Below are 13,821 nucleotides of genomic sequence, written 5' to 3' on the forward strand. Positions count from 1 at the left end.
TTTGGGGAAGTAGAGTCTTGGGAATATTTACTTCATCTGGGGAGGTCTGATCAGAACTGAAATGAAAACTGAACTGAGAGGAAACAGCGTAAGGGAAAAGAGTTCAAAAAGCCAGTGTAATCTTGTAACTGTAAAAGCCTGGGCATTTGCTGCTTTCTATGAGCATCTTGGGTAAAGGGAAGAACTTAATAGCTGTTGGGTGGAAAACTTGACTGAGAACTTTAGCTGTCACCATCAGAAAAGATGTTTACTAATCATAACAAGTGAAACAAGACAGAATTGGAGGTTGACCAAGCAATACCCTGGAAGACCTATATCCCAAGAGACCAAAAAAAAGAGGGAAAGAACCCATATATACAAAAATATTATAGCAGTTCTTTCTCTGTGGTGGCAAAGAAATGGGAGATAAAGGGGTGCTCATCAACTGAGGAATAGCTGAACAAATTATGGTATAGGAATGTGATGAAATGCTTTTAATCTCTAAGAAATGAAGAAAGAATCAGTTTCAGAGAAACCTGGGAGAGGTGAGCAGAACCAAGATAATGTATATAACAACAGCAACATTGCAAAGACAAATGACTTTGAGAGACTTGTGAATGCTGATCATTCTGTGACCTGCTGCAATTTCAGAGGACTCCTGATGGAACATGCTGCCCACCTTTTGACAGAGAGGTGATGTACACAGGGTACAGTTTGAGAAATACATGTTTTTTGGACTTGGCCAGTATAGGAATTTGTTTTGCTTTACTATGCATATTTGGTACAAGGGTTCTTTTTTCTTTCTGGGGAGAAGAAGGGAGGGAGAAAAGGTAGATTTTCATTAACTAAAAAAATTTAAAAAAGAGGCAGGGGGAAGCCCTAAAGATAGAAAAGCCACTCCAGCTGAGGACTATAGTGTGTGGGGCATGGCAGGGGGTGGGGAAGTTCCCTGTTGCCTTTATAATCAAATATAAATTCTGTTTGGCATTTAAAGTTCTTCACAAACTAGTTCCTTCTTACTTTTCTAGTCTAATTACATATTACTGCCCTCCATGTATTTTCTGTTCCAGCCATATTGGCCTGCTCATTGTTCTTCACACAGGACTCTCCATCTCCCATCTCCATGTCTTTATATTGGCCATCTCTTGTCCCTGGAACATACTTCCTTCTTACCTCTGCCTCTTGGAATCTCTGGTGCTCAGGTGCCATCTTCTCCAAGAAACATTTGTTGATTTCCTCCCTAGTCACTAGTGCCCTTCCTCCCAAAACTACTTTGTGTTCAATTGTATATACAGCAAAATATGTAGCTGGTCTAAAGAGGCTGCAGAGTACTCTTTGCTACTAAGGAGCTCTTGAGCTTCTGGGATGAAATTAAGCCTTATTCAGGGGTGGGGAACACATGTGGCCTTCTAGGTCCTTGATTGAGGCCTTTTGACTGAGTCCAAGTTTTGCAGAATAAATCTTTTTATCAAGGGGATTTGTTCTGTGAAGTTTGAATTCAGTCAAAGGGCTGTACTTGAGGGCCTAGAGGGCTACATGTGGCCTCTAGGCCACAGGTTCCCCACCCCTGTCCTAAGAGAACCTGGCTTCTAGAGATTGGAGTCAAGCTCTTTATCAGTCAACAGGCATTTAGCACTACCATGTGCCAGACATATTCTAAAATAGGACACAAAGAAAGGCAAAAAATATAATCTTTACTCTTAAGTTCACATCATGGGGAAGATAATATTCAAATAACTATTTATATACAAGATATATATGATGAAAATGGAAGGTCTTCTGCAGAGGAAAGAGACTAAGGGAGATGAAATAGGGAGAGGAATAGAAAAGGCCTCTTGCAGAAGGCAGCATCTGAGCTGAGTCTTAAAGGAAGCCAGGGGGCAGCTATGTGGAGGATGGCTTACAGTGGGGAGAGACTGGAAGCAAGGAGACTAAAGAGCAGGCTGTTATTGTAGTCCAGGGGTGAGGTGTTGAAGATGGCTCCATGCCTGAGTGGAGAGGAGACTGGGAAATGTGGTGAAGATAGAAACAAGATTTGAAAATAGATTGGATTTGTGGGATGAGCATTACTGAAAGTGAGAATGAGACCAAGGTTGTGAGCTTAGTTGATTAGGATAGTCATGCCCTCCAAGGTAATAGGAAAATTGGGGAGAAGGCAGTGGAAGGTATGGATGTGTTGAATTTCAGATGATCGTGGAACATTGAATTCAGTATATTCAAAAAAGTAGTTCATGTGAAACTGTATGTATCAGTAAGGCAAGATTTGTGACCTTGAGAAGGACTATGAACATGCCTATATGATTCAGAATTGCGAAGTATGAAAAACTCTCTAGGTTGAAGTCAGAGGAAGTATAACATTTATTTAGACACCAGAATATCAAATCCAAAGACCAATAACACCAATTCATTATAGCAGTAATTATATTCCAAAACAAGTAATCCCACCTCAATGTAGCAACAAGGAAATTATAATACAATATTATAGCAAGGAACCAAGTCCTTCCCCACTGCTAGGGCCTTCACTCACAATCACTCACAAATCCTGTCTGCTTACCTGTGTCCCCTCCCAAAGTTCTGAAAGCCCCTGCAGTTGTCAGAGCCCTTGCAGTCTCCTAGATTCTCTGGATTCTCAGTTCTCCAATCTCTCAATGCTGTAGATTCTCAGCTCTTTGATCTCTGCAACTCTCTGGTCTCCACTCTCCACTCTGCAGTCTCTCTCTCAACGCTGGCTCTCTCAACATCTGCTCTCCAACACCCTCTTAATGTCTGCTGCTTCAATGTCTTCGTGGTGTCTGCTTCTGAATTCTGCCTCTTTCACACTCTGGGCTCCCCTTATATACAGTTCTAGAAAGCATCTGATTGCCTAGAACTCAGGTGTCTGATTGGCTGAATTCATGCACATCTGATTGGCTAAAACTCAGTGCACATACAATTGGCTCTGGTCTTAGCACCTCTCCTTAGGGCCCTGAGGGCTTCACACCTCTAATGACCTTGTTAGCAAAAGGGTGTGGGCCTGGGGCCTCATACCTAGTAAGTAAAAGCTGTAAGTAAAGGCCCTATTGAATGGTCTGGGAAGATCTTTAATCACATTAACACCACAGTTCAGGAGAAAGATTTGGGGGGAGAAAAGATGTGTGTGTGTGTGGGGGGGGGGTGTTTGCACACGCGTGCGTGCACGCACTCGTGTTCATGCTTCATCTGCATGGAGATTATAATCGAACCCATGGAAGCTGATGCGATCACGCAGTGAGATAGTATAGAGTGAAGAGGACCCAGGAGAAAACCTTAGAGAGCACCCAGTCAATGCATGTGACATGACTAAGGTCCAACAAAGGAGACTGAGTGTCAAGTAGGAGAACTAGAATAGTGTTGAAGAAAAAAATATCAATATCATACTCCGGGCACGAGTATCCCAGAAATATTTTTTTTTAATTATCATATACTAAATCTAAGCATTTCTAGTTTTTAGTGATAGGAATGTCAAGACAAGAATGTCAACTTCCAAGGTGGGGTAGAGCCAAGATGGCGGCTGGAAAGCTGGGACTTGCTTAAGCTCTCCCCCAGTCACTCCAAACACCTGTAAAAAATGGCTCTGAACAAATTCTAGAGCTGTGGAACCCATGAAATAGAAGAGGGAAGCAGGTCTCCAGGCCTGGATGGCCGCTGGGAAGGGTCTATCGCACAGTGCTGGGAGTGGAGCGGAGCACAGCCCAGCGTGGGCTGCACCAGGACAGACTAGAGCGGGAGCCAGGCAGAACAGGCAGTAGGGCCCTGAATCATTGAGCTATGGCAGTTACCAGACCTCAACCTGCAAACGCCAAAGACCATGGAGCCGGTTAGTGGGTAAACTGCTAGATGGGGTTAGAGAGTGGTCTGGCCCCAGCCCTGGGGGGTGGCAGAGGTGGTGTGGTGGTGGAGCTCCAACATCAGCTGTTTCCAGAGTCCCTGGCCCACACAGTAGGAGGAATCAAGCGGCAGACCAGAGCAGGAGTGCAAGGCTTGCTTTGCCCTGCTTGGATCTGGGTCGCAGTCCTGGTTGGTGGTTCTTGGGGGAGGAGGAGCACTGCTGTGGCAGAGCTTGCCATGACAGTGGAGTAGAAGTAGTTCTGAAAACAATAGCACAGCCTCTAAAGCTTGGGACAGAGTACTCTTTACAAGCTGTCATACCCTGATAAAAAGCTCAGAGGTCAAGTAGTTGGCTAGGAACATGTCCAGGCAGCGAAAAAGGATGCAGACTCAGACTCGGACTGTAGAATCTTTTTTTGGTGACAAAGAAGATCAAAACATACAGCCAGAAGAAGTCAACAAAGTCAAAGAGCCTACATCAAAAGGTTCCAAGAAAAATATGAATTGGTCTCAGGCCATGGAAGAGCTCAAAAAGGATTTGGAAAAGCAAGTAAGAGAAGTAGAGGAAAAATTGGGAAGAGAAATGAGAGTGACGCAAGAAAACCATGAAAAACAAGTCAATGACTTGCTAAAGGAGACCCAAAAAACCAATGAAGAAACTAATGCCTTAAAAATAGACGAACCCAAATGGCAAAAGAGCACCAAAAAGCCAATGAGGAGAAGAATGCATTAAAAGCCGGAATTACCCAAATGGAAAAGGAGGTCCAAAAGACCATAAAAATTAGACTGGAGCAAGTGGAAGCTAGTGACTTTATGAGAAATCAAGATATTATAAAACAGAACCAAAGGAATGAAAAAATGGAAGACAATGTGAAATATCTCATTGGAAAAACCACTGACCTGGAGAATAGATCCAGGAGAAATCATTTAAAAATTACTGGACTACCTGAAAGCCACGATCAAAAAAAGAGCCTAGACATCATCTTTCAAGAAATTATCATGGAAAACTTCCCTGATATTCGAGAGCGAAAGGGTAAAATAGAAATTGAAAGAATCCACTGATAATCTCCTGAAAAAGATCCCAAAAAGAAAACTCCTAGGAATATTGTTGCTAAATTCCAGAGTTCCCAGCTCAAGGAGAAAATACTGCAAGCAGCCAGAAAGAAACAATTTGAGTATTGTGGAAACACAATCAGGATAACACAAGATCTAGCAGCTTCTACATTAAGGGATGGAAGGGCTTGGAATATGATATTCCAGAGGTCAGAGGAGCTAGCATTAAAACCAAGAATCACCCAGCAAAACAGAGTATAATGTTCCAAGGCAAAATATGGACTTTCAATAAAATAGAGGCCTTTCATCAAGCTTTCTCAGTGAAAGGACCAGAGCTGAATAGAAAATTTGACTTTCAAACACAAGAATCAAAACAAGCATGAAAAAGTAAACAAGAAAGAGAATTCATAAGGGACTTACTAAAGTTGAACTGTTTTGTTTACATTCCTACATGGAAAGATGATGTGTGTAATTCATGAGACCATTCTCAGTATTAGGGTGGTTGAAGGGAATATACACATATATAGACAGAGGGGACAGGGTGAGTTCAATATGAAGGGATGATATCTAAAAGAATAAAATAAAATTAAGGAATGTGAAAGGAATATGTTGAGAGAGGGAGAAAAGGAGAGATAGAATGGCGTAAATTATCTCATAAAAGTGGCAAGAAAAAGCAGTTCTATTGGAAGGGAAGAGGGGGCAGGTGAGGGAATGAGTGAGTCTTGCTCTCATCAGATTTGACTTGAGGAGGGAATAATATGCATACTCAATTGGGTATCTTACCCCACATGAAAGTAGGGGGAAGGGGATAAGAAAGGGAGAATGATAGAAGGGAAGGCAGATGGGGGAAGAGGTAATCAAAAGCAAACACTTTTGAAAAGGGACAGGGTCAAGGGAAAAAATTGAATAAAGGGGGACAGGATAGGATGGAGGGAAATATAATTAGTCTTTCACATGAGTATTGTGGAAGTGTTTTATATAATGATACATGTGTGGCCTATGTTGAATTGCTTGCCTTCTTAGGGAGGATGGGTGGGAAGGGGAGAGGGAAGAGAATTTGGAACTCAAAGTTTTAAAAGCAGATGCTCAAAAAAAAAAAGTTGGTTTTGCATGCAGCTGAGAAATAAGATATATAGGGAATGGGGCACAGAAATCTATCCCACCCTACAAGAAAGTAAGGGAAAGGGGGATGGGGGAGCGGGAGTAGGGTGACAGAAGACAGGGCTGACTGGGAAATGGGGCAATCAGAATATTTGCCATCTTGGAGTGGGGGGGAGGATAGAAATGGGGAGAAAATTTGTAACCCAAAATCTTGTGGAAATCGATGTTGAAAACTAAATACTAAATAATAAAATAATTAAGATAAAAAATAAAAATAAAAATAAAATAAAAAAATAAAAAATAAATAAAAAATAATGTCAACTTCCTCCAAATTTCCAGAAACCTCTTTTAACAAGACAATTTGAAATAACATTATAGAAATTTTGAACAAGTTTAAAGATCACAAGCTGATAAAGCACAGTTTTGGGCTAATGTCTACTCCATCTAATAGGATATTAGTCACTTATTCTTCTTAAAATTACTTCCTCCCTAGAGGATTTCCCTCTAGTGTTCTCCTGGAGTAATCAAAAGGTTGTTCTTGTTGTTCAGTCGTGTCCTATTCTTTGTGACCCTGAGGACCATAGGACTCCAGTACTGTCCATGAGGTTTTCTTGGCAAAGATAATGGAGTGGTCTTCTATTTCCTTCTCCCGTAGATTAAGGCAAACAGGTTAAGTGACTTCCCCAGGGTCATACAGCTAGGAAGTGTCTGAAGTTGGATTTGAACTTGTTTCTTCCTGATTCTAGGCCCAGTGCTGCATCCACCAAGCCATCTAGCTGTCAAAAAGACCTCCTCGTATCAGAGAAGGTATAGCTGTTAAGCCTTTCATAAATAATGCCATCAGTTTAGGGAGGGCAATGATCTTAATTAGATAAAAAGTATTTCTTCTTCTAAATGTGATTACCACCTTTAATACATTTTCCTAGAGTCTTGGCTTTTGTTCTGCATGGTTTATACACCTCCTACTAGGGAAAGTCTGGAAAGGACTTTAGACTAAAGAAATATTTATTTCTCAGTATTTTCCATTTTAAAAAGTTTTTAACGTGCTTGTACAACATCATGAAAATCTAGAGAGCATAGAGTATTTACGACTAAGTTAATAAATAGTGTCAATAGCTGCAGAGGGGTCAAGATAGAGGTGGATTAAGAAAAAGCCATTAGGTTTGGCAGTTAAGAGATCATTGGTAGCTTTGGAGAGAGCCTTTTCAATCAGTTGGTAAATGTATAGTAAGTGCCTAATATGTTGTGCCAGGCGCTGTGCTAAGCACTGTTAGGTAATACAAAGAAAGGCAAATGACATTCCCAGCTCTCAAGGAACTTGCACTCTAATGGAGGGAACATGCAAACAGTTATATACAAAATAGCTGTATACAGGATAAATTGAAAAATAATCCATAGAAGGAAAGCACTGGAATAAAGAAAGTGCTCCTGTGGAAAGGGGTATTTTAGCTGGAATTTAAAAAGAAGCCAGGGAATCCAGGAGGCAGAAGTGAGGAGGTAGAAAATTTCTAGGCATAGGGTACAGCCAGTGAAAATAAAGAGTTGGAGATGCAATGTCTTGTAGGACAAACAGCAAGGAAGCTAGAGTCAGTAGATTGTAGAGTATGTGAAAAGGAAAGTAAGGTATAAGAAGACTGGAAAAGTAAGAATGGGCAGATTATGAAAGACTTTAAAAGTCAAACAGGATGTTATAGCTGACCCTAGAGACAATAGAGAACCATTGCACACTGTCTCTCTCTCTCTCTCTCTTTCTCTCTCCTCCCCCTCTCCCTCTTTCCCTCTCTCCTTCTCTCTTCCTGTCCCCCCTTTCTCTCCCCCTCTCCCTCTCTCTCCCCTTTCACCAAACCTTAAACCCAGTTCACTCTGAAGCTCATAGATTGGACCACTATAGGTCCCTACCCAAGCTCTGCTTAATGGCTATACTTAGGGCCCTCCTGGCTTACAGTGAATGTCAATGGTAACTGTTTCTCTTTGGAACAGCAACCCAGAGGGTCTTCCCCTCCCAGCTTGATTTTTTTTTCTTTTTTCTAATTAAAGGGGCCATCCCTTGACTCACTGCTTTAAAGAGGCCTGTTTACTGAATAGGCATTACTTCACTCTAAGTGAGTACATAAAATGAATACATGAAAAAGCCTTAGACCATTTGGACCAGGGTCTCCCATTGCATCCTAGGCCATCTCCAGTCATCCTGATGAGTATCTGGTCACTGGACCCAGATGGCTCTGGAGGAGAAAGTGAGGCTGGTGATGTCATGGTCCTTTTTGCAAACGAAGGACAAACAATCCTGCATCAGAAGATCATTTCCATAACCTAGTGGAGGATGGACTACAGCAGGAGCTAGAGGGGACAATCTGCTGTAGAAGATGGGGATTGAGATCAAGGGTGTGTGTAGAGGGATTTTTCTTCACAAAGATAAGGGTCATTTCTTTATAAGACAGGTAAAGGAGGAAAAGTGGGGGAAAAGATGTCTGAGTGACATGAGAATCTGAAATAGATTTTTAAGGATTCTATTCTAAACTTTCTTTGAGAACAGGGACTGCTTCTGTGTTTTTGCTTTGTGTAGTACCATTTCCTGCTACCATGCCTTCCCGCATAGTAGGCCCTTAATAAAAAGGTTGCATTGGGTGAGTCTTTCTCCCAGTTGTTTTTGCTCTTGCCTTGAGGTCTGGCCCCAGTTGGAGTTTAATAGACTTAGATATCTTTCTCTTACTTGACTACCAAATCTAGGAGGCCTAGATGAGTTCACCTTCATAAAGAATCTAACAAAGGACTTTTAAATTCCTATGCTTGAATGAGAGGCTCTTAATTCTTTAGAGAACCTCTCAGGAAACTGTCAAGTATATGGTAAAGAACACCTAGTGCTTAAAAATAGAAATTCTGGCCCCAGGGAAAGCAACACAAAAGTCTCTATGGAAAAATAAGAGGAAGTACTTAATACAATTTGCTGTAAATTCAGAGTGAATTATTGTACAGTCTCGCAGATAAATGTTAATGCCTGTGCCCCATCCCACTCCAATTTTTATATATTTAACCCAAGGAGATCAAAGACAGAAAGTCAGTTACATATACACCAAAATATTTATAGCTGCACTTTTTAACAGTAAAGAAGTGGAAACAAAGCAGATGCTTATTGGTTGGGAATTGGCTAAGTAACCTGTAATACAGTATTATTGCGGTAATAGTATTTAACACATACAGCACTTTAAGGTATGCAAAGTATTTACCTATAAAACCTCATTTGATAAGAATTGAATATGAAGAATGCAGATAAGTATAGGAAGATTTCTATGATTTGATGGGAAGTAAGCAAATCTTGACAAACAGTCATCCCCCTATATACCTTAGCTATTTTAACCTTGTTATGTAGGGTTGCATGTGTTAAATTTTTTTTTTTTAGTCTCTAAATTTCAGTATCACAAAGCATATGATTACCTTACCTAGTTAACTTAAGGTATTCCATTACTAATAGTAGGGCAACTAGTTGGCAGAGTGGATAGAATTACCAGACCTGGAGTCGAGAAGACCTGAGTTCATATCCAGCCTCAGACACGTTCAGATTGTGTGGGCCAGTCACTTAACCCTGTTTGCTTCAGTCTCTTCGTCTTTAAAATGAACTGAAGAAGGAAATGGCAAATCACTCCAATATCTTTGCCAAGAAAACCCCAGATGGGGTCACTAAGAGTCAGAAACTGCTGAACAACAGAACAACTACTCTACACCCTGCATCACAAGTTCGTAATCTTTGTGTTCTTAATTTCAGTCATGAGAATGAACCCCAAAATTTGAAATCGTTTTAGAAGGATATTTATTAGGCCATTTGGCAGAGGAGATCCAGGCTGCCTTTCCTCCAGGCTCTGGAAGGTTTACATTATATAGGATTTAGACCCATACATACAGAGAGAGCAGCTTGAAAGTAAGGATGATTGAAATGGATATCAGTATATCTAAACACTTATTAAAATTTGGGTGACAATCAAAACCCAAGGGGAACCCAAAATACAAGCTTGGATGGACCTAAAACAAAACCTTAATAAGTGGACCCAAAACGTAAATGTTTTAGGTGAACCCAGGACCTGGGGGGAAACTCAGAATTCTTTGTAGCCATCTCTGGCGTTCCTGGAGAGTTACTGGACACTTTCCTTATTAACTTTTGGCAGTCTGATAAAGCCTATGGACTCTTTCACAGAATGTTTTTAAGGGTATAAAAGAAAATGCACAAGATTACAAAAATTGCATAAGATTACAGTTCTATTAAAATACAATAAACAAAGTATGTTTTAAAATAAAAAGTTTGCCATTTCCAGGTTAAGAACCTCTACCAATGCTTTATGAGTTGCTGTGGCCAAAAACACAAACAAAAAAAATCATTCCTACTAGCCAGCCATCTGGAAATCAGTATCTGTTTAGCTAAAGGTGACTGACCTTCAGACAACAGACAGTACAGTTTGGATTCTATAGTTGAAGCCTTGCCAGCTTAGCAGGACCTGTCAGCTCATTTTCCCCTAGCAAAGCCTTTGATTACCAAAGGTCAACTCTGTTTTGACCCCAATGAAATATCAAGGTAGGATTTTAGTTGAACATTAACCATCAAGCTTTGTTGATTGTCCATGCAAGTCATGTTCAAAGTACAGATTTTATAGCTATGTTCAAAGTACAGATTTTATAACTAACATTTGAGAATAGGAGTAGGATTCAGGATTCCCATACTAGTTCTACTGCCAAGTGCTCATGAGATTTCTTTTCTGGGCCACAATTTTATTTGCAATAAGGCAGTTTTCCCAGGTGGTCTCTAAGGTTCTTTGCAGGTTTAAAGCCCTACAACCAAAGAAAACCTGAAGCTTTCTTCGAGAAGGGAAATTTTAGTTTTCAAATGCCCATGTTTAAAAACCATCTTGGTTTAAATAGTTTCCTAATTCCTTTTTCAATGGCCAGTCTAGCCACCAACTCAGGTTTTTCTGTTCTGTTAGAATGTGAGATCCTTGAAAGTAGAGACTATTTCTTTTTCTGAACTTGTATATTCAGCACCTAGCATAGCTCCCGGCACATAGTAGTATGGTGCTTAATAAATCCTTGCTAATTAATTCATAGGCCAAAGTTTAGATTTCACCTTCTCAGAATTTGAAAAATCCATTTGTGTGGGCTCTATACAAGTAAACTGATACAATCTGGATAATTTAAAAGTGAATGAACTCCCCATGCCCACTTGGATCCTTTTAATAACTTCAGGTGGTGACCTTACTGGGTGTTCCTTAGAAGTGCTTGTGGAGATCTGTTTTGGCCCTACAGAGCCAAACCAAATTCTAATATGGAGCAAAAATGAGATGCTGATCTATAGTATACTCAACCACCACATTTTCACCAGCCTCACTTTCTCCTCCAGAGCCATCTGGGTCCAGTGGCCTGATATTCACCAGGACGACTGGAGATGGCACAAGATGCATTGAGAGACCCTGGACCTTTTAGGCTAAGTGAAGTAATGCCCTCCCTCACTCAAATCAAAGTCAACTACAAGTAATGTCATCATTTCCCTGATGTCATGGTCCTCTTCGAAAACAAGGAGGATCAAAACCTGTGAGTAGCCTCTTCCTCTCCCTCCTCTGCGCAAAGGTACATTTCAATGGCTGAAAGTTGCCTCCTTAACTTTGGGTTTACTGGCTAGATTTTTTTCTCAAAAACCAAACCTTAAATCCAATTCACTCTGGAGCTCATGGATTGGACAGTAGGTCCCTGCCCTTCTAGCAGAGTGAATGTAAAGACTAAATAGTAACTGTTTCTCTTTTGGCCAGGAACCCTGAGGGTCTTCCTATCCCAGTTTGTTTTGAGTTTTGATTAATGGGGCCATCCCTTGATTGCCAACTGTACCAGCTAGGGCAAAGAAACTACTATATATAGAACAGAGACAATCCAAAAGATTATATAAAGCTTTTGAAATTGATTCATTCCTGATAAAGTAGATTCTTCCTGACCTGCTAATTTAGTTTCTCATTCATGGTAGTGCCCAGATTGAAGGGGAAAGCAGATAACATATGATAACATAATTTTTAAGTATGATGCTGCTGATGAGGTTCACTGGGCAAAGCACTTCACCTTTTGGTGCTCTGAGAGCACCTTGGTAGGACAAGGTGCAAAGGTGAGGACGACCATCAGTTTCTTCATCCAGCAGTTCCCTTACACCAACAAAATCAAAAGTCCAGGAGGCCCAGTCCTATCTCCATCCCCCATACAGATATAATACTAAATGTTTACGAAATACTGTGTTCACAACAATGAGGGAGGCAATTCAAATATTATCCGCATTTTCGAGGTAAATAAACTGAGACTCAAGGACACTTTATTGCCTAGCACAGCACGTGGCACATAGGAGGTGCTTAGTGTTGGTTGATTGATTCGTTCATTGGAGGCTGACTACTCAAGATAGCACCACAGGCAAATGGCAATCAGTTATGTTAAACGACTCATGTGAATGCTGGGATAGTTGTGGCAAGTCAGGCACACTAATAAACTGTTGGAGGAACCATGAATTTGGTCTGACCATTCTGGAAAGCGTTCCGTAATTATGCTAAGAATGTGACTAAAACGTCTGATATCCTTTGACCTAGACATGCCCATGCTAGGCAGACATCCCAAGGATAGAAAGGAAAATCCTGTGTACACAAATATACTTAGAGGAGCTCTTTTTGTGGTAGCAAAGAAATGAAATAGATGTTCACTGAAGAGTGTGTTAACACAATTGTTTGTGAATGGAATGTTTCTAAGAAATGATGAATACAAGGAGGGATTGGAAGATTTAAATAAATTGATGCAAAATATATTAAGTAGAGCCAAGAAAACAATATTCCCAGTTGACTACGATAATGGAAATGAAAAGACCAAAAATGAAAAATGAATGTTGTAAAATTACAATAACCATGCATGGCCCAGATAAGAAAATAGGAGAATCCCTTCATTACAGATGTTGGGGACTATGAAAATAGGAAACAAAATACTGGCAAACTTGATTACTCTATCGGTTAGTTTTGCTCAACTGCTTTTTTCCCCCCTATTTTTTCTTCTTTAAGATTCTTCCTTTCCCAACTTGCTAATTTAGTTTGTGGTTCATGGTAGTGTCTCCTGACAGATGAAGAGAGGGGGATAGACTGGCAGGTTAAGGTGGAAGGGGGAAAAAGAAACAGTTCAAGTGAAAAGAACCCAGGAGTTGTAGTGAGCTGTAAATTCAATTATTCAACTGATACTGCAGCCAAAAATGACATATACACCAAAGCTCTGTGATTTACACCGTCACATGTCATTAATAATAGCTAACATCTGCATAGTGCCTACTATGTGCCAGGCGCTGTGAAGCATTTTACAAATATTATCTTGTCCTCACAACAACACAAGCTAGGTGCTATTATCATCATCAATTTTATATGAAGAAGCTGAAGCAAACGGAGGTTAAGTGGCTTGCCCAGGGTCACAATTAGTTAAGTGTCTGCTACAGGATTTTAACTCAGATCACCTAGTCATCCCTCCAGTTCTCCATAAATATTCTTCATGAGTTATGTCCAAAAAATTTCATTGCGTGGTGGCTTCATAAGCCTCTGCAAATATAAGCTCATCCTGATAGCCAGGATACTTCATCATCCCTACCCACAAAATTTACTATAGCCTTTGAAAAGCCATCGTGTTTTAAGATATCCTGATCGTAGCACATAGGATGGACATTGATAAGCCAAGGCATTACTGCTCAAACCTTGCGCCCCAAACCCTTAGTTGCCTCCACCATCCACCTTCCCTGCTTCTTTTCATATTACTGAATGTTGCTGCATGACCTATCCTCGTACAAAAGTTTGCTTTTACATC

This window comes from Trichosurus vulpecula, chromosome 9, assembly GCF_011100635.1.
Source record: "Trichosurus vulpecula isolate mTriVul1 chromosome 9, mTriVul1.pri, whole genome shotgun sequence".
Classification (NCBI taxonomy): Eukaryota; Metazoa; Chordata; class Mammalia; order Diprotodontia; family Phalangeridae; genus Trichosurus; species Trichosurus vulpecula.